The 23,179-nt window shown below is 31.8% G+C and overlaps 1 protein-coding gene and 1 long non-coding RNA gene across 4 annotated transcripts in view; one reads left to right on the top strand and one right to left on the bottom strand.

Moving 5' to 3' along the window:
* The window catches only part of Ndst4 (N-deacetylase and N-sulfotransferase 4), a 277,456-nt gene that overhangs the window by 32,963 nt on the left and 221,314 nt on the right, over positions 1 to 23,179 (top strand). The window lies entirely within an intron of this gene.
* Positions 1 to 23,179, bottom strand: part of LOC141410867 (uncharacterized) — a 130,674-nt gene that overhangs the window by 33,045 nt on the left and 74,450 nt on the right. The gene's annotated exons all lie outside the window — the stretch shown is intronic.

Here is a 23,179-nt window from a genome sequence, read left to right as displayed (position 1 = left end):
CCCTTATTATCAGTTTTAATTTATTATACTACTTTTGTTAATACAACAGTCTGCTGGCAGCAGTTAGGTTATGGTCAATTGACTGCATACAGGCTCATCCTGTGATTGCTTTTAGGTAAGGAAAAAGCCAAATGTGGAGGTAAGTGTGGAAGTGCAAGCTCACAATCCTAGCTGCTCAGGAAAATGAGTTTGGAAGAAGACTTGAACCTATGAGTTCAAAGTCAACCTGGGCAACTTACCAAACTGGGAAAAAAGAAAAGAAAAACACAAAGAGCCAAATATGATACTCAAAATCATGTAGATAATTCTGTAATTCTGAGAACAATTCTTTTTAAAATCTCAGTTCAACAGTAGGCACAGTTCAACAATCTCAGTAGGAACTTTCACTTGTGCCTACTTTTTCCTTTGCATAACTAAAATTTGCTCCATGCACAAAGAATTTTGACAAAAATTACAGGACACAAATTAGAATTATAAAAGGACTGAAGATTATTGTGATCTTGTTATCCTTTTTAATTTTCTGTGACTAAGCTGTTGAGCTTCCAAAGATGATACCTGGGTACTACTTCAAAATAAGAGTTTTCCTCACATCCTGTAATTTTATAGCCACTCTCTGACAACATGATTGAAACCAGTGAAATAAATTCACTTTTTAAAAATTGTCTAAATAACATGGACTAGTGAGCTCTGTTTTTCATGAGCTACTGAGTGAAGCACTACTTCACTGAGACTCAAATATTTCATTTTGGGACTGCTACAAAGGGATTAAGTTGTTGAGCTTTGTCTAGATTTTCTTCTGTTTTGTTTTTCTTATTTTTTTGTATTTAATGCTTCTTTTCATTAATATAAATGCCAATTTTTATTTTAAAAATAGGTCATGTGCTTCACAATATTCTCTGAGTGTTTGATTCCTAATCAGATACCCTAGAAGGACGGGATTTTCTCATTTCAATCTAAGTGGTAATATAAATAAAAAAGGTCTTTATAATTAAATAAATTTGAGCAGTTCATATTTAGATATGGCACTCATTCTCAATAGAAAAACAGCTGTTCACCAGTACTCATAAAATATTCACAGGTCACTGACAGCTTCTTGTTGCATATCTCTAAACAAAATAACAGAATAATACAATTATTATATTTTATAATATAAGCATATATATTCATTATATACTATACACTAAGTAATATATAATATTTATTAATGTACATATACATAGGTAATTTAACTTTCACTTTGAAGACACCACTTTTCTATGAATTTTTGTTGTTTCTCATTTCTCAACTAATTTTTAAAATTTATTTTTTAAATTGTATATATTTATCTCATACAACATATTTTGAAATACATATATACTTAGAATGGCTAAATTGGGCTAATTGCATAATTTTACATACTTATCTGCTTTTGTTGGTAAGAACATATAAAATTTATTATATTAGTTATTTTCAAGAGCATAAATTTTTATTAACTACAGTCACCATGGTATAAAAACAGATCTATTGAACCTATTCTTCCTAACTGAATTTTGCATCTTTTTATGAACAACTCTCCAACCTCAGGTCCCTTAACCCTTGGTAACCACCATTCTAGTCTCTGCTTCCATGAACTCAACTGTTCAGATGCCTCATACAAGTTCTCTCTTTATCTGACTCATTTCACTTAATTTAATGTTTGCCAGGCTTATGCATGTGATGTGGTTGGAAATAATAGGATTTTATATTTTGTTAGAGATGAATAGTAGCTCAATATATGTATTCATTATAATATAATGAATATAACATAGTTTATATATTTTTTCTATTGTAAATATTGCCAAAATGAACAAGGGTAGGCAGATGTGCTTTCAAAATGCTGATTTCCTTTCCTTTGGATATATATCCAGAAGTAGAAATACTGGATCACATGATAATTCTATTTTGAAGAGTTGATTTTTTGAAGAGCCTTCTAACATGTTCCCATGACATTCTAATTTGTAACCCCACCAAGAGTGTAAAGAGTTCCCTTTTCTTCACATCCTTATAGACACATGTTATCTTTCATCTGTTTGACATTAGTCATATTAGCATGCATAAGGCCATGTCTCATTGTGGGTTTTTGCTTACATTTCTCTGAGGATTAGTGTATCCCTTGACAAGTTGGCTCAGTTATTTTTAGTAGTACTGTCTTTTAACCTTCATCCTAGCATATAAATGATTTACACTCCATGTTATTAGACTTTTTGTAGTGTGACAACATACTTGATTTTATACTTTTGAATGTTTTTCAGTTGTTAAGTAACCTTTTCTTCAGCCAGAAGAGTTCTCTTTAGCATTTCTCGTGAGGTAGGTCTGGTGATGATGAACCTCCTTGGCTTTTGCTTATCTGAGAAAGTCTGTGTTTAGTTAATTTTTGATGACTGCTTTGCAGCCTCCTGACCTATAAAGTTCTACTGTGAGGTCCACCCTTAGCCTTACTAGAAATACTTTACATATGATATGTTTTCTTTCCTCTTGGTGCTTTCAGTGATATCTTCTTTCTTTCTTTTTTTTTGACTTTCCACTTTTTGATTGTAATATGTCTTGTTATTGGATTGTTTGGATTGAATCTGTTTGGCGAACTTCATACTTCCTGTGTCTGGTAATTACTTATAAGTAATATATTCCCTAAGAAATTATTAAGCAAAAAATATGAAAAGCTTGATTTGAACTGAAGAATATCCACCTTTTGGGTTGCTTGTAAATCAATAAAAGACATTGTTTTTCAAAGATAAAAATTCTAGTCATTGTTTGCAATTGACTTTGGTTTCAATTTTATTTTTGGATAAATATGATTTTCTTGGAAAGAACCTTTCATTTTAAGTACATATGTTTTGGATAACCCAAAATTCTTCATTGTTATGTTCTTTTTCCAAAAGTATAACATTTAGTACAACATTAGTAGACAAGACTCCCTCAAACTCTTTTTTTTTTTAGTGTCAGGTGTTACACGACTACTGGTACTTTCTATATTTTTCCTATTTTTTTGTGGTACTAGTATTTGACCCCAAGGCTTTGTGCTTGAGCCATACCTCTACTCCACTGTACTATTCTGAAATAGAAATTAGAGCTATCCTGTTCTTCAATAGAACCAATTGAGGAAGACAGGAATATTATGGGTGACAATTTTTGGTTATGTATGTGATTGGATGCTCTCTGGGGTACTCCCACAAATGGACTAAAACAGCTGGGAGTATTTAGCAAGTACAGAAATAGTCTTGTCCACAGCACCACTTCACTCTATGAAGAGGTACATATACTCATATGCATACACACATTAGCATATTTTCATTAAAGTCCAACTTTCTACTTTGAGATAGAAATTCTGGATCATACTATTAAAGAACAAACATTTTTAAAGTACAATATTTTGACATAACTAACTGAATATTAGTTATTTTTTCATCACAGTTGAGAATTCATTTTTTTACTACATGATTCTGCCTGACCTAAGCTTCCTACTATGGATCTACTCTCCTTATGTAACTCTTCATGCCTTATCTCATTGTACTATGCCTTTTCCTACCCAAAGCCACTGAAATAGAAGTTATGTCCTTTTATAAGGCAAGGAAATTAAGTTCAGTTACTGTATTATCTGATTGTAGCAAAATTTTATTGTGTACCTAAAAGCTCAAGATACAAGATGAAATTATACATGAATATATTCTTCTAGAAATTAATTATATTTTTCCTTTTCTTTTTAATGGTACTGGAGTTTGAAGTCAGGACCTCACATTTGCTAGGCAGGTACTCTACAGCTGAACCACTCAACCAGCCCTTTTTTGTGTTGAGTATTTTCAAGATAGGGTCTCCCAAACTGTATGCCATGGTTGTCTTCAAACTGCAGTCCTCTTTATTTCTGCCTCTTGAGTAGCCAGGATGACAGGCATGAGCCACCATCACCTGGCTTAATTGTATTTTAAAATATTAGATATCAATGAAGTCAGAAAGATGGTCATATTTTTGACCTGATAATATACTTGCATGGTCCATACCAATCACAAAGTACTCTCCACACATTTGAAGTTCATGTATTAGCAAGATGATCTCAAACTACTTAAGGTGATGTTCTACATACTTGAGCTTGATTCATGAACTATCTTTTGATTTCATAACAGTTTTAATTATGTGTATGCAATTCTGTTTCCAAAAATGGGACCAGCTGAACAATAATGCATTTTTAGGGAAAACTAAAGTAGAAAAAGCCATCTTGATTATTGAAAAATTACTATTAAAAAGTTTCCTTGCAACAAACGATACTTACTTTTATGGGTAATGTTTTATCTTTAATTGAAAAATTTGGTGTAGTTGTAGAGATTTGGTAGAATTATGAAAATATGCACTCTTTCATGTATTTAATTGTTGTTTCCCAATGAGTATTTTAAAAAAATAGAAAATGATGAACATAGACTTTCACATGGGCATCAAAATCAGATTTATCTTTGAGGCTACCAATAATTGTGATGCTTTAATCAATTCTGTGATCTTGTCTCTCTATTGACCTCAATGTATCATGATTAGAATTTTTACATATCTTTTGAGGAAATGCATATCTATTGTATACATGACTAAAAGACTTGCTCTACATAATAAAATTAAACTTCGTATTTCAAGGTCCCATAAGATCCAGCTTAATTTTATCTTTTTAAACATCTATCCTTACTACTTCTCAATATACATTTTTTGTAGGCTTGTCCACTCTATTCTTCAATTATAGATTGTTCATATCTGCCTTGACCCATTTTCTCTGCCTCTATGCCTTGACAAAAATGCTTAATGTGAACTGGGGGTGTGGCTCAAGTGGTAGAGTGAGTACTTTGCAAGCATTAAGCTCTGAGTTCAAACTCTAGTCTCACCAAATAATAAAAATTATAATTATTATTACAATTTGCACACAGGTATTGAAATCTTTCACTATACCTATAAATATGTAAAATTTATCATGTGTTAGTTGAAAAGAGAAACAAAACTAAAGAAGATAACCCAACCCCCACTTCTTTTGAGAAGTAACACATTCCTTAGTGACCCCAAAAGATGTTGGTTTCTCTTCATTTTGAACCCTTAAATAATCATCCATCTTCCCTCCCATAGCATCTTCATGCACATAGTCAACTATAGAATGAGGTGGTGAGTGAATTTTCTCATACATTTAAATATGTCTCAAAGTATATAAAAAGCAACCATAGACATGAATTTAAAATATTTGACAATTATTGTTGAATCACATTGTAATTGATTTACAACTAAGGAAATAATAATTTGAAGATATCTTTTGAGTTTTTCTGATGACACATGATTTGCATATGTTAAATGTCAGTCAAAAGAAAAAATATGTTGTAAGCATGGAGTCTAAAAATAATTTGCTTTGAGGCTAACCACTGTAATATCCCATCATGTAGTGTTTTTAATGAAGCTTGGTCTAGGCTGGTCTAAAACTTGACATAAATATAATATATTAGCAGCAATATTATAACTTGAATATTTTCATGCATTTATTTGACTATCTGTTCTGAGTTAAAAACCTTGTATTCAAAGATACGAGGGGCAAACTAATAAGCTGTGCAAATTTGGTTACTAAAAAAAAGATGCTCAGTTAGTTGATCTAAAGAAATCAGGTAATAGAGGTCTTGAAACACAAGGAAATGGGTTTTGGTAAGTTCTGATACAATTTGAAAGTCTCTCCTTCTTTTGAAATAAGGAAATGATAGGACAAAGATATTTGGGAAAATGTATTCTATTAGTAATATTCATACCTTAGGAAATTTCAAGCTCAAAATTGTTGCAGGAATTATGACATTAAAAAAGAGATAGGTCCCTATGAACAGGAAAGATAAAATCTATTATAGAAAACCTCATTTACTAATTTGAAATAGGGTTAGAAGAGAAAGAGAAAAGATAGTCCTGTGAGTTCAGAGATTATGATCTAAGAAAATAGGCAATTAGAGATGCTACAAACATCACTAAAGAGTTGAATGACTACACTGGTAATCAAAAGGATCAGTTTTCTATATTTTATAATAATAATTAAAATAAATTTGCTATATTTTGCAAGTTGGTAAAATATATATCTTTAAACTCTTTTATACCTCTGATTTAATGAAACTACTATTAAAAGTAGAGTTATAAAGGAAAAGTTGGTATATGTTAGATGGAATCCAGAATTGATATTTATCAATCAGTGCAGAATTAGCAATGTTGAAGAGTTTAGGAAGTAGGAGTTGAGTGAATGGCCTCATCTAGTAATCGAGTAAGCAGTGTCTGAGAGTTCCATGAGAGATTACAGAAAGGCAATTTAGCAGGCCATCACTAAGTGTAGTATAAGAGATAGAAGTAGCCCAGGCTGCTGGCAGTCACACTTATCAAAGATATTTGGCAGTAGACTGAAGTTATATAGTACCTGGTTTCAGGTGTATGAGTAGGAATCTTCACACTGAGAAAAAGCAGAGTGCATTGGTTTAGACCTATAGGAAGGTTGAGTTTGACAATTGTGGCACCATGGAGTTCAGCCTAAGACACATGCTAGGGAACCTGAGGGACAAGTGGTCAGTCACAACAACTCTGGGCAGGAAAATCATCAGTAAGAACTGCTTGATACTGCAGCCCTGACATCCTGATCTAGGACTGCTTAGATCTCTATTCTGAGAGAGGGATTACACTTACAACCTTAGAGAAGCTGCAGATGCCCAGTTAGGAGAATTAAATATGCTTTATATTTCATATGAAATCAAAGCCATCAATTGGCTCAAAAAGAAAAGCAGGGCACTATCAGAGGCTTATAATGAGAATGGTTCATTTTCCACATGAACACAGAGACAATCATTGTATTAAGTAAAGTCTTTAAATAAGTACTTTAACCAAAAAGAGAAGCTCCATATTAAGCATTTTGGCAAAGTTTGTAGTGATGTCAGGCAACCTTTAGCTTGAAGAGGACAGTAACCATAAGGATATATTTAATCATAATTTTTCTGTTATTTAAAATTTTAATATAATTCTCCAAGATTACTTTTTTCTATTGACTTCAACCAAGTGGCACCATATATTTTAACTCTGTCAATGGAAAAAACATCAGCTTCATGCAAAGAGATAAGTTCTTCCTCCACTTAGAAAGAAATTGTAAAAATTATATAAAAGTGTACTTCTAAATAAGAATAAAAAGCAAGGAAATATATATCAGAAATACTGAGAATTCAACAGTAAACATTTATTTGGCACCTATTATCTTGACAAAATGCATTTTAAAACCAATGTAGTTTATTACTCACCCATGCACTGTGTTTATCACCTTTTTTTTTACAAAGTTTACACAAATGTATAAAACATAGCATTTCTAATTTGGTATTATAGACAGGACATGTTTACACTAATGTGCACTACACTGCAGAACACAATGTAAGCTGTGACAAAAATATTGTGGATCATAGAACAGATGCCGTAGGGGTTAGTTGTGGTCAGTATGTAGAACTCTTACTAGGCTGCACAGGGTTGCCCTTTCTTCTGTTGAGTTGTCAAAGGATGCATAATAGAGATGACGAGTTTTAGAATACAGTATTTATTTAGCATATCAGTATGTACCGAACACTGTGCTAATGATACACAGGACACAGCAATGAGTGAATAAAATAAAGCTTAGCAATATTAAGAAACTTGAAAGAATCTGGCTCATAAGTAGTAGAACAAGAAGTACACATGCAATTATGCGTCTTAAATGCCTAAGCTTTATTTTACAGAATCATGGCTTGGGCTTGAGTTTAAGTCTTGGTTCCAGTATTAAATAGTCTTGAACATGTTTATTAACGTTTTCAACCCTCAAGTTATATAGATCTGTGACACTAATGGGAAATAACACAATTCATAGTATTGTGGTGACCACTGAATGAAATAAGGAGTGAAAAGGGTTTAGGGTAGAGTCTGGACATTAAGATGGCCAGCGGCCATCAGGATTAAAAGAGAAGATCAGGAGAGACCATGCAGAAGTAGAATTGATGGAGCACAGATGTACATTCAGTGGAAGCAGCAAAGAAGAAAGGGTAAATTTAATGGCATCATTTCTGTTTTAGCCTGGATGTGCCAATCAATATGTACAGTGGTGGGGAGGTGAAAAGGTACTAGAAAGATTATGAGTGTGATTTGAGGGTCAGATGATTTCAATAGTTCAATGACTATTTAACACATGGGACATCCATATGAAGACTTTCGAAGAAGGAAGTCTAGATTTTTCTTACACTGTCAGGGTGGCAATGTAGACTTAGAAATTTTCATGTTTAATACTTACAGTCTTCACGGTGTTTGCTAGAGGTAAATGAACCAAGTAAGAAGGAAAACAGATGGAACAAAGCATTTGGGGTATCTTGCAATAAATCCAAGTTGGTTTTATAGAGATGTAAGTTATTTCTTTATTTTTAACTTTCTTTTTAAAAATTTTTTATTAGCACATAGTATTTGTATAGGGGAATACATTGTGATATTTACATAGCTGCTTACAATATATCCTGGTTAGATAGATAGATTATTTCATGCACCAAGATAGTAGCCATTCTGGCAGTCTTTTTTTTTTTTTTTGATGGTACTGGTGTTTGAATTCAGAGCCTCACACTTGCTAGGCAAGCACTTTACTACTTGAGCCATTCCACCAGCCCCTGGCAGAATCTTGTAGATCTTATTACCAATGAAAGGCTTATAAGAGACTGCCAGGAGCTGATGTAATATTGGTAATAAGGAAGTAAGCAAGCCCAGTATGTATTTTAAGTCCTCAAATCGGAGCATAAAGGCATACTCGACTAAGAACAGAACAGTGTTCATGAAACAGAGAAGACAAAATCATTCATCTGGAATTTGGCATTTTGAATTCTTTTTTCCTTCCTACTTATGACCCTTTGAAAAAGAATTTAAACCAAACCCTTCTAACATTACTGTGAGATGTATCAAATGACATTATTCTATAAATATCCCTGAAATTTAGAGTGTTGGGTTTAAGTATCAAAAGAACAAGGGAGCTAAATCTTCACAATTATTCTTCTCAGAAATTATGTTCTACTGAAAAAATTCTATTCATTTTCTTATATTTATTTCTTGATTGCAGTGCTCATTGTGAGCATATGTAATTTTTGTCAGTAACTAGAACCTTCTTGGTATTCTTTCATTTAAGTCTGTTTCCTAAATATAACCCAATGATTATTAGTTTTCTTCTTTTTTTTTTTTTTTTGTGTTGGTTTGGTTTGGTTTTTGAGGTGCTAAGAATCAAATTCAGAGCCTTGACCATGTGAATCACACATTCTACCACTGAGTGACATCTCTGGCTCTAAAAAGTATGTTTGAAAACAAGGCATTTGACAAGTGAGGGTTTTGTACTTAGAATTAATGTTTTTACATGAAAACTGATCAGGTAGTCCCGAGTTTATCTGCACTCAAAACAGTATCTAACACTAACATTAGTGCTCACTTTGGTAGGTTTTACAGTCTAATTACTGAGCAAAAAGAGCAATCTCTTGAAACACTAGGGGAAGAACCCAATTAAAGTCTATGAGTTCCATTTCATTTCTCAAGTTGTAGTAATTGTCTCCATGGGAAAGAAAATATTACAAAGTATTTTGTTATGAACAACCAAGCTGAATAAGTCTTAGCAAAGTAGAAAAGTAACCTCTTATTAGAATCCTTAAACCTCATGGTTAATGCCTTAAAACCCCAGGGGATATTGATGAGGGTACTTTCTGACTGGTTTTCTCCAAATTGTCATCTCTGTGATTATGTTAATAGTAATTAATTAATTAGCCAATTACTGGGCTCAGAATATAATGAGCCTTCTCAGCTAAAGCCATTGTGTTTTTGTTAAGATAATCATCAAGATATCACAAAAATGCTTTTGTATCCAAAGAATGACTGAAGAGAAAAGCAAAACAAAACAAAAAAATTTTCTTTTTATACTTAGGGTAGAAATACACAGTGTGTTCCAAATAAGCAACTTGGTTATATAGTCATGGGGGAGCTAGAATGTATTACTCTTATTATCATTCAAAAAATGGGTTAAACTGCTAGAGCACTTACACGGACATTGCATTTTATTCTCATTTACCTCGTTGTTATTCATGTCTACCCTGAGTTATTTTTTTAGCCCATTTGTGGGATTAATGATTTCCACACATCATATTTTCCCCAAAATAATTAAAATATTTCTCTGACATATTTATTATTATTATTTTGCAACATTTCATATATTTTAAAGAATATATATAACAAATTTCTACAACTTATTGGATGGGAGTAAGAAGAACTTTACACAAAACTCTGAATTTAGGGTAAGAATAACATCACCACCTTTCCATTCACATATCACTTCCTTCTACTTGAGAGAAATTGGCATCCTGAATTCTGAATATATCATTTTTGTTTTCTTTATACAGATATACAGATATTTTTATGCAATATTATCAATAAACAATAAATTATTTAATTTCTTAGATTTTTTTCTTTTAAATTTTTATAGATTCCTACTATATATATTTTATGCAAAATTTTTTACCCTTATCATTATTGTTTAACATTTTTATTAGCAGAGATTAGTTGTGTGGGGGGTTTCATTGTGGCATTTCCATATGTTTTCAATGTACCTTGGTTACTTTCACTACCCCATCATTCTTCCATATCCCCTTTCCCCTCTTCTTAAAATAATTTCAACATGTTTCAATGTTCTATTTTTATACAAATGTATAAAGTACCTTGACCGTATTCACCCTCTGTTAACCCTTCTATTCCCTTCCCTCCACTAATACTTACCTTCCCACAGGACCTGTTGTATATTCCTCCCTTCATTTTTTTAGTGTCTATTCACTGTTAAAAGGGGTGAATATGTTTTATTTAAAACAGATTAGCCCATCTATTACTCTTTGTTTTTCCTGGTTTTTAACATCTTTCAGTGTGTTTTGTTATTCCATCTTTCTACACAGATGCAGTGTATTTCTAAATACAATCTATTGTTCTCTCACTATGATTCTCTTCTCCTCTCCTGCCTTCCCTATAGTCTTCTCAGATAGTCCCACTATCACAAACATTTTCTCCACCCCATACACACACACACATCACACACACTCACATAACTTTATTATTATTCTTGAGTTTGATATTCTTGAATTTATTCTACATTGATGTTTATAGTCCTTGTCCCATAAACTTATTTTATTGTCTAATATTGATACCATCAGACTTTCAATTTTTGCCCATGGGAGGTATAAAATTGAATGTGGGTTCTATGTGCAATTCCAGAATATGAGGATGAATTGTTTTCCTTATATTGAAGAACTGTTGCTTTTTTCACATATTTTACACAGCCTTATGTGCTTTCTCATTTTAAATTCAAACAATTTGTTTTTGCATTGGTTTTTGGAAGGTTTTATGCATAGATTGGGACCTTTTTTTTCTTTATTCATTTACTTATATGTGCATACATTGTTTGGGCCATTTCTACCCCCTGTCCCCGAACCCCTCCCTCTCCCCCAACCTCCCTCACTTCCAGGCAGAGCCTGTTCTGCCCTCTTCTCCAATTTTGTTGAAGAGTAGACATAAGCAATAATAACAAAGACATACGTTTTTGCTAGTTAAGATAAGGATAGCTATACAGAGAGATTCCTAGCATTGCTTCCATGCACAAGTATATTCCAACTGGAATTGATTCATCTCTACCAGACCTCTTCACTACTTCCCGGTCACTTTCCCATATTGACCTCTGTCATTTTAAGGTTAGCATATTAGCTCCTCTGCAGTGGGCACATCAAACACTTTCAAGTTTCGGGTTTCCGAACTTTCCCTATTCCTGTATGTGTCCTTCCCTTAGCTTGTGACCCATGTCTATTAATATTGCTGTGGAATTTAATGGTTTGTGATAACATATTTGCAAATATCTGCTCTTAGCATATTAGATGTCTTTTCATATCTTTTAATGATGCTATTTGATTCATAGAAACATTTAATTTTTACTGTAATGAAATGTATACTTTAAGCATTATTTAAAGTTCATTTATGTTTTTTCTTTAAGAAAGGGTCTTCTTGTATTGCTCAGGTTAGCCGGGAACTCATTATATAGCCCAACAAATGATACTAGTGCCTCAGCCTCTCCAGTGCTAGATTACAGGCATGCAACACCACAACCAATTTTGGGTTCATTTATTGCATTTATGTTTTGTCATCTCCAGAAGTTTGTATAATACTGTTCTTATTTTTATGTAAATGTTCTCTAAAATTGTCTGAGCTTGGAAATTTGATTTGGTGATTTTTTTAAATTATTTACTTTCTTGTTTGGATTGTATATCCTAAGATTTCTTCATGAGTTACTTTATAGTTTATATTTTCCTGAAATTATTCCATTACATTTCTTCAAGTTCTTGTTTTGTTTTCTCTCTTCCAAACATAATAAAGCTGTTATCTGTCAGCCATAAACATTGTCTAATTTCATCATGATTTCTTTTATTAACCCTTGAGTTGATTATGACTTTGCCTTAAATTTTCCTAATGTATGTTGTCATTCATTTTTAAACTTAGTTTCTAATTCAACAAGGTTTGCATCTTTAGTGGTAATTGATTTGTTGAAAGTTGCATTATGTAGCAATAGAATATTTTCTTTTAGGTTGCTTTTATGGGTGTACATGAAAAGGATCTAACTTCAGTTTTGGGGTTCAGAGATCTATTTAACATCTTTGTATAGTACTCTCAATTGTGCCACTCAAATCTTTTGTATTCTGAATTTTTGATTGTTGATATGTAAATTATCTGTTTGATCTGTTACAATATCTCCATTGACTATGGTAAAATTACCAGTAACTTTGGTAATACTTTTAATTTGTGAAATTGTTTCATAACAATGTAAACCTCTGTGTTAGAATTTCTATAGCTTCCTGATGAATTAAAACCTCTATCATTAGTATGAAGAAGTAATCTGTGTCATATCTAAAACACTTTTTTCTGATATTTCTTTTCTTTAACATTATTAGTTCTACTTTATCCCTTTTGCCTATTAAATCATTTTACATATATACATATGTTACTCCCACTGTCTCTGTGCTGTACAGACTTAGTTGTGCTTTTTACAAACAGAATATAAATTGATTTTGTCAAGGCTTTTAAATGTACCCTGAAAATCTAGTTTTTCACTAAGTGAACCTAATCAGGCCTCCAGAATATACTATAAAAGCAATACTCAAAGAGATAATAGCTGTGACTTTTCCAAAAAATCAATGAATGACAACATTTCTCCAACTCATAAACCTTTTTCATAAAGTCTGCAGCAGAATAAACCAAAATAAATCCATCCCTAGATACATTTTTAGTGACATGAGATAATGCAAGGCTGACTGTACTCTTCTGATTGCACTCTGCAGGGGAAAAGTTAGAGTGGTAGCAATGGAAGCAAGATGCACATCTTTTCAAGGGATAATTGATTTTTTTTCTTTTTTGTTTTTGGTAAAATAGGGTTTGAACTCAGGGCTTTGTACTTGTAAAACAGGTGCTCTACGGTTGACTATTTTTTGTGTGAAATAAAGGAACAGAGTTTTTTGCTTGTTTGGTTTTGTAAAGAATCTGAATTATAGGAAGATAGTCATTTTAATTTTTTTAATTTCATGTCAAAAACTCTGGCACACATAGAAGTTCCTTATATTATGTCCATATGTTTTCCTGAAGAAAATGATTTAGGTGGAAAAAATTACCATTGGTGGCTTAAAATAATATGTGAAACACTATTTTGAGGCTATGACTGAATCCTTGGCCTATTAGTCATTAGCTATAATCTCATGCAAGGAACTTGACCTTGTGGGTTCACTTTCCTCATTTGTAGTGTGAGAGGTCAGCAGATTAGGTTATGTAATCCATGAATAACACTAAGAAAGGACCTAATACTTAGTAAAAAATCATTTACTTGATAATATAAAATTCAAGAAAACTATTCCTTTGTTCTTTTAAAAATAATTTGATTACAAGTTTTCATTGATTCTAATAATTCACATTTAGGTTGACATTTTAGCATCTCAGATATTGGAACAAGTTCACTTGTATTGAATAACAAATCTTTGCTCATCAGAAGGATACTACTATATAAAGCAGAATTGCTTTTAGTTGTTTATAATAAAGATGTGGGAGGCATAATTAATCCAACTATTAAGTCAATTCAGTGTGATTTCAAATAATATTGTGAGTTTAAAAATGCAAAAAACATAGAACATACTTACTTGTAAATGACCAAAAAATGCTTCAGTTATCTCACAAAAATAGTTTCTGATATCTGTGTACCAAGATTTTAACTTTCATAGATATTTAATATTCACATCAATGTTACTTGAACATTTTTAAAATCATTTGTTGAACTTAAAAATATGTATTAGCATAGTTGAATATTATGGTAACCATTATAAAAGAATTCTAATCAAAGATAAAGAGAAAGCTACAATATATAAGAAACATATGTACAAAAAATAATGAAGTCATATAAAAATAAAAGTTTAGAATTATAACGCCAAGCTTTCCTAGGATTTCCAGGTATGTAATTGAAAAGACCAGGCTTATTTTGGCAAGTATCAGTCCTTTGATTTGAAACCTAAATGCAGTTAACTATTAAAGTGATATTTTGTAAAAGACTTGATATTCAAGATGCTTTATGAGATTGATGCCACATATTTGCTGCATCTATTTTTCTTTTTATAGGAAAGTTGCTATAAATAAAACTACAAATATATATGCTAAAGATAGGCAAAACCTTGCTCTCTTAAGAATTTTCATATATATTGATCTTGCAAATCTTGAAAAAACATCTTCCTCTAGCCTTGAGATGTCTAACAATCCTTTTGAAAAAAGATATAGCTATCTATCTATCTATCTATCACGCAGTATTAGTGTTTAACGACGAATCAATCTTCAACTGATTTTACAAAGGGATTTGAACTCAGTGAATCAATGAATAGTACAAGCATTTGTTTTCTACTCATTTTTAAGTTTATCATTTTCTAATTATTTGACTTAATATTCCATAGTAAGTCACTACACACAAGTAATATCTCATATAATATTCAGTATATAAATATTTCTATAGACTTTTTCACACGTATTATTTTTGCAACATTTAGCTACCATTAAATTATCACATAATTAATTACCATACATGTAGACTGCTCATAACTTGTATTTCGATTACTCTAAGTGATATAAGTACATTTCAAAATTTTATTTCAATATAACCAATTGAAAATCATTTAGTAATTTAGAGGATGAAAATTAGCTTGTTTTATTTATATGTTGTAATTTGCCTCATTTGTTTCACTATTTTAAGGAATTCCTACTCCTCCAAATCCTATGTTGTACCTACACTGAAAAAGAAAAATAAAATTACAATAGTCCTCTCTTATCTGTAGTTTTGCCTTCTATGATTTTTATTACAAGCATTTGAATACAGTCTGACAATATTACAAGGAAAATTCTAGAAGTAAACAATTCATAAATTTTTATTCACATCCCATTCTGAGTAGTGTGATGAAATCTTGCATGACCTAGCTGTGTGCTGTGAGACATGGGTCATCCCTTTGGCCGTACATCCACACTGAAAGCCAAGTTTTATGTTAACGTTCCTGTCAGACCTAAAACTGCAAAGGTCACAGCCATAGGGTGCAATAAGTGTTTAATTATAAGATTCCATACTATCTGTGGTTTCAGGTATTCCTTGGAATTCTTAGAACATATCCCTTGTGGATGAAGAGATATGGTATAATTTTGGGTGTTTGTGAGTGTGTTAGTGTGTAGAAATGGTCACATGAAGTCTTGCTGCTAGGGAAAAAATACATCATTGCTATTTTTTCATACACTCTCAAATCTAAAAAATGCACCCAAACAACAAATACCAAAGATAGACCCATACTATTTGTTTCTATTATCCCCTACATTCGTAAATTTGACAGAAATTTTAAAGTACAACTATTGGTAAGTCCTATCTTATTTGATTGGTAGCTATGTATGCATAGCTACTTTAAATTTAGATTTTAGATTTCTCATAGATTATAATAGTTCATTTGATTACAATTAGTTTTGTGATGTTTAAAAGAAGACAGAACCCTTGATCTCTAAATACATTTTGTATTTTCACAGTGAAAAAAACAGTAATAATTTACACTAGATACAATACATTGTTTCCACTTTCATAAGGTTTTTTTCCCCAAAATTGAGATGTAATAATGTCCCTACTGATAATCATTCATCCTAAGGCCGACAAAAGCCTTTTGGACATTTTTTTTTTCTCCAAATTACATAAAGGAAGAAAAGGCTTAGGATGTTTTGTAGAATGAAATAGGAAAACATGGATTAAGAACCACATAAACAAAATTAAACAAACAAACAGCCTAGGTCATGAAAATAAAACTGGGACTAGCAGGGAAATGAAAGAGGAAGAGATAAGGAGGCAGGAAAGGAATAAAAACGAGCAACAGAAGGGGTGCATATTACCGAAGAACATCATATGGGTATATATGTGTCACAATGAAACCCCTTACTATATGCAATTTAATATACATGGATATTACCCTGAAATATAAATGAATTTCCCTGGAACATTCTATAATTTGTTATAAATTACTATAGTACATTTGTCACTATAGGATATGAAGTGTTTTGTGTGGAAAGTATGGCGAAGGCAGTAAGGGAAACATTTGAGGAAGCAGAAGACCCAACACTTAAAATAACATGATTTTAGGGGTTTAGTGGGGAAAGCTCTTAAAACACTGTTTTTTTGCCAACTGGTTCCTATACTGAAGATTTACAGAGAGCTCACCCAGTAAGACTACACTATTATAAAAATTTCAAGAGTTCTCAAGACTCGTCTTTATGTGCTTTTGGAATCTCTTTCCCTCATTTACTAGTAAACATTTTAGGCAACTTTGAGGGGGTTGTGACTAATTTCTGGGACCAGAAATGAGCAAAAGAACTGTGGCATGTACTCCCATTTACAGAAACTTTGATGAAACATTGTGTCCTGATAGATTAGGAAATGTGATGAAGGAGAAATGTTCTACACAAATATCTTCTTTAGAAGAGTTTTACAAGGAAAACTTATTAGACTCTTTATTAGTTAGTAATTATGTCCCTGGCTTTGATATTTTTTAATGACTGTTCTTTGCACACGTCTGTATTCATTCTCAGCTAATAAACTTTTGGATGATCCAATGTATTTTTTTTAATTCTTACTACAAAAATATCACATCCAAATATGGTCACATATGCACCATTTGAAACCTTTTACATTATGAAGGAATAGCAAAATAGGGAGGAGATATTGAAGGTATGAGAGATTCTTTGAGCAATGGGACAAAACTTGTTAGTTGCTTATTCCATCCCCCTACTTAATATCCCTTTCCAGTTGGTACTACTTTTTCTGTACAATACAATATGATAATAGAAAGGATATAGCGTCTTGATTCCTGGGCTTTGATAAATCAAATTTGAGGTAAGTGTGTGGGGGCTGGTGGTGTATAACTTTAGAATCCTTTCCACAGCCTCAGCTACTCAGCTGCTCTGATTCTATGAAGTCATTTAATTTTTTTTTAATAAAAACCACAATTAACTTTTACTACCTGCTAAGGTTATATAATTTAATTCTCAGCCCTTCTTGCTGCTCTCCTTTTTAAAAAAAAATAATAAAAGTTTGGAGCTCCTGTAGAGTACAATTTCACTTTGTACCATTACTCCTGAAAAGAAGAGAAATTGAAAGAAACCTTGAAATTGAAACTGGTTCTGAAAATGCTACAGTTGAACGTTGTTGCATTCACCCCAAAGCAGGAGAGATCAGTTCAAAGCTTTGTATTTGATAGAAAGTACTTTTTGGTTTCACACATCTTTAAATATAAAAATAAATGAACAAATTGGAGTGGGACAAAGTTAAACTATGTTTTAAAAAAATCACTGCAAAGTAATAAAATTTAGCAGGAAGAAATAATTTTCTATATTGCAAAATAGTAGATAGAAGAAGATACACTGTCTTTATAGGATACCTATCTCATCCAAACTTAATAACCAGTCATCTAACGATTAGACTGAAAGCCCTGTTGCAGCAATTAAAAACTGTCAAATATACTGTCTTTCCATTGCAACATGTTATTGAAGCTGCTTTTCCATTCAAATGCAAGTTCAGGGGTAAAGCATTAGGTAGTAACATGATTTAATATCATTAACATTACTCAAGTAGCTTTAAAGAGTGTTCCATTGATCAATGACAGCAATTGCTCAAGTGGATGGGTAGCTATGAAAACATAAAAGTATTATTTTCCTGCATTTGGTGAGGAGAAATATTACCTTTGGAAGTTATATATTCATTTCATTTTAGAGTATAAATGTTTTCTTTATTTGCTTGTATTAGCAATTTTAAATTAACAGATCATAAAACAGAACCAGTGCAATTTTGCTTTATCCATATTGACTTCATGGTAGCCTTTCATGATTTTAGAACTTACACAAATACACTCATATATATTTATTACTCATTTATTGATGTATTAATCATTGCAGTCCATATTTTTATGGCCCTTGCAACAATGATGCAATCACACCTTGTGCAACCCTATAAAAGACATAAAGCAGGTAGATAAATAAGAACCTCATATCTAAGTACTTCCTTTCTGTATTGTGTGTGTGTATACATAACTACATATATGGCTTTTCTATTCACATAATATATGTGTATTAGATCACTCATTAATATATTATGGCTGAATTCTTGTATTTATTTTTATGGGACTAAATTGAAATATTTAACCAGTGTGTGTTAAATATAAACTGTAAATCTCATGTAACTGTATTCTGGAACAAAAATGATCTTTTTTTAATTTTTGAAAATTTTGCAATTTTTTATAATTGACACATAGATTTATTGTATTTATTGCGGTTAGATACCTATAAGAGAAATGAAATGATCAGGAGGCCACTGTAATATATGGAAGTAACTGTTAAATGTCTAACAACAAAGCAATAGGTGAAACAGCAATAGTAATAAAATCTTTTTTAGTGTCTACTCTATGCAAAACACTATCCTTAGTGTTCTACAAATTTTAATTAATTTAATACCCAAATAAAAAATAACATTATACCCCTGTTTTATAGAAAAGGAAACAAAGATGCAATGAGCTTAAATAAGTTATCCAAGGTCACATAACCAAAAAGAAGCAAAATTGTTATTTGAACTCCAAATTCCTGCTAACTATACTATAATTCCTCTTAATGTTGCTATTTGATCTTGGGTTTTTCAGTGATCATTATATTTACAGATTGGGTTTTTTAATAATATTTTTACTATGTCAAATATTTTTAAATTTAAAGGCCCGAATTAGAAGATGCAACCCAGTTAATGGAAACTTAAGACAGAAATCACAGTTCACAATTTGGTCCTTTTCCAAATTCATCTAACATTTTATTATTTATGAACATACTATAGTGAAGCTTAAGTTCAAAAACAGACATAATTTAATCCATTAACTTTACTTATGATCAGCACTAGATATTTCCTAAATCATGAAAAGGCTTGTATCATAAATGCATTATTTCTATATTTAACCCATTAATAGAAATATGTATGTTTCAAAGTCTAGTAAATTTGTCTCTAGATAGCTGGGGCAATGTCTATGTATTAATTAAAAGAATGAAACCTTTTCTGAATTGCATTTTCCCTTTCAAGTCCATTTTCAAATGCTAAATAGATATTGCTATAAGTGGTTCACTTATTGTCAGCTATACTTTTACTCTAGTAATCAGGCAAAAAATATTGTAAAAATGCTTTGTTTGAAGAACCAGAAATATAGTGAGAATCAAATTAATATTTTCAAAAACACATTTTAATGAAATATGTTAGGTGAAGTTGTAAGAGTTGTTTGAATTATTTTAAGGTAGTTTCTTAGCATTTAAAATATCTATTCACTTTGTATCCTTAATTCTCAATCTCATTTTTTAAATGGCATTGGAAGATAAGGAATTTACAGAAAAATAGCTACTTTATATCATACACCCTCCATCTTAAGAATATTGGTTTTCATAAATACTTGTACAAATATACAAATACTTGGGTTTATTGTATACAAGCTAGAATAGAAAGAATGTCATCAATCAGATAATAGCTCTGGCAGAAAGAATTGCTTACAAAATCCTGAGATGCGAAGGTTTATTTGTTGGATGTAGCTAGATCATATATTTGTGTAGAAATGTTAAAGGAAGACTGAAAAGTAATTTTGGTATTATTTCATTTGATGTTTCCAAGGCACGTTGAGGAATTTAGGCTTTACTCTTCACTAAATGAAGAATTGTTGGATTTTTTTTAGTTATTATTTTGTTCTTTTGTTGTTATTGCTTTGTTTTGCTTTGTAAACAGGAAATGAGCCAAAGTTCTTTTTCAGAAAAATAATAGTGTAGGATAAATGGGAGGAAGTAAGACAGGAGACATGTCCTCGGAGACATAGTTCAGGACAATGTGGCAATGAATAACAAGGGTTTGGATTAGCTCTGTATCTATGAAGCTGTGCAGAGAGGAAGGTTAGGAAAGACATTCCACAGGTGAAAAATAACAGGGCTGATTTACTAGTTGGTAAAGGGTAAAGTGAGCATCTGGAACAAAGAGAGGGAAAAAACATTTTTATAAGTTTCTAAGACCCAAACTTGAGTCTTCCAAATATTGTTGATGCCATTAAAGACACAGAGAAAAATCTCCTCGTGTGTTTTGGGAGCACAGTTGAGGGAAGAGTTGAAGTAATAAGCAAGCTACCCAAGCACAAGATACTGTTTGTATGAATTCTAAAAAAACCTAAAAAGTGGTAAAATAATGTTAAAGTTTAGTCTGGTTTTATGACAATGATATTTATTTACCTAATCATCCAAGGGAAGTCCAAAGAGACAGGAGAGAAAGGGAGGCACAGGGAGACTCCTATAGGTGGGAGGGTAATCAGGAATGATTTTGAAGTCCTTTTGGAGAAGGATTAAAATTCACAGATTAAATCAGGTGAGCAATAACAGCTACCACTTACAGATGTGGAGAAGAGTGTCACAGTATGATCATCCTTGGCAACTTTCGAAGAGAGTTGTGGCATGTTGAGGCAGGTAATTGCACCCAGACAATGTGATGTGGAAATTGGAAGCAAAGGGAGAAAGAGGTTTACCTCAGAATGGAGAACTGGAAGGAAGAGGTAAGTCTGAGCTACCTGGAGAACAAATCTGCTGAATGTGGTAAATTAGATCTATGGAACTAAGACATGAGAAATATGAATGTCATTATAAATTTACTTTCTGAAACTAGGAAGTATAAAAGGGGTGGTTCACCAACACAAACAAGGCTGTTGGAAAAATAATTTGAGAACATTTCAATTTTAAGCAAGTTTGACTCAGTGCAAAATACAGCATTCGAGAGAAAAAGTTGGCATAATTTTGGAAATGCATATTTATTTGTTAACAAAAAAGAAAAAATAATCAGAAAAGCTTATAAATATATCTCATATTTATCTTCCTCTTAATATAAAAATTATTATTGAGTATATACATTATGATAGGTATTTTATGTACCTTCTAATTTTCCCAATAATATTAAAGTAGCTATAAATACCTGTGTTCGAGATATGAAACATGAGAGTGAGAAATTTTTGTGATTTATTTAAAGCTATACAATGAGAGAGTGACACAGAAACATAGCTGATTTTGTCTCTATGTCCTTGTTCCCTTACACAGTTTCCTTTAATTTCCCACAGATACCACATACAGTACTTGTTTATAACAGATTTTGATGAAAGTTCATTGTGACAAAGATGACTACATTAAAATATCATATAATAACAATTACATTTAATATTCAACTTTTTAAAAATCCTTTATCCCAGCCCTACATCTGCAGCTAAAATCTGGCTGGCATTTCTCTTTTGGCCCGTTGTGAATTGTAGTATAGCTGAGACTCTTTTTTTTCTTTCTTCCTCTCCTCCTCTTTCCCCTGTTCACCTTCCTTCTTCTCCTCTTTCTTCTCATCTCTCTTCTTTTCTCCTTTACTCTCCTTTATCTCTGCTTCTGTTTTTCCTTTCATTTGATTAATGTTGACATCAGATGGCACGTTTGAGATAATCTGCTACTAAGAAAAAATTTAGCAACTGTTTAACTATTTCCTCTTCCATTGCAATCTATGCCCTTTCACAGGCTGAACTTGCTTCACCACTGTTCACCCATTAACTTAATTCCTCACTAAGGACCATTTACTTCAGAGAAAAATGGTCTCTTTTTCTTATAAGTAAAAGAAATATTAACCTTTGAGATTATATATTGCTGAATTACTTACATATGTAAGTCACCTTGGTGTAAATAACTACAGTGTAATGTAATATTACTCTTCCCATTTGGCAATGTATTACTGCAAAATAGCAACTGGTACATTGACAACCTCTTTCTTTGACAATATATATTAATGTACACTGAATATACGAATGCCCTTTTTACTCAGCAACATGCCATCTTGTGTAAGGCAATGTCTCTCTGATGTCTTTTACTTCACATTTTTCTTAAACTTCCATGATCAACTGTCTATGATGCCTTCTTCATCAAACCATTACCATGACAATATTATTTGTCTTGATCTTTATTAATTACAGAAACTTCAAGAGAGACAGCCTGCTATATTTGATTCTTGATGTTAAGTCTAAACTAATATTTAATGTGATTCTTTTTCTGCTATATTTATATTTTAGTTATTTTTAATATGGATATTTTCTAAATAAGTAACATGTGTGGGGGAGAGATCAAAAGCAAATAATAAGTCAGGGACATTGATTTAAAACCATATAAAGTGATTGTAATTAAACATATACTAGTATGGAAATTTAAGCCTTCTTTTCCTTACCTTGAAGACTTTAGAAATAGAAATGCTGTATGAAATGTGTGATCTATTGAAAATTTCTAATTCTGGTTATGAAGGAATTTTAATTTCTAAAGATAATTTTACCATAAATGTGAGGGACATTAATGACAGAGTACAAAAAATGTGAAACAATCATACAAAACAATACAGCTTTTTTTTTTAATGAGAATTTGTTGCTGCTATTTCTATCTAGATTTTCTGCAGCAAGTTTTCAAAATTGGTATCTTTAACCAGAAGCATCCAGACACAAAGGATTTCTTTTTCTATAACTTAAAA

The sequence above is a fragment of the Castor canadensis genome, chromosome 9 (assembly GCF_047511655.1).
Source record: "Castor canadensis chromosome 9, mCasCan1.hap1v2, whole genome shotgun sequence".
Taxonomy (NCBI): Eukaryota; Metazoa; Chordata; class Mammalia; order Rodentia; family Castoridae; genus Castor; species Castor canadensis.
Note: the sequence above shows the minus strand (reverse complement) of the source record. Positions and strands in the feature narration are given on the sequence as shown.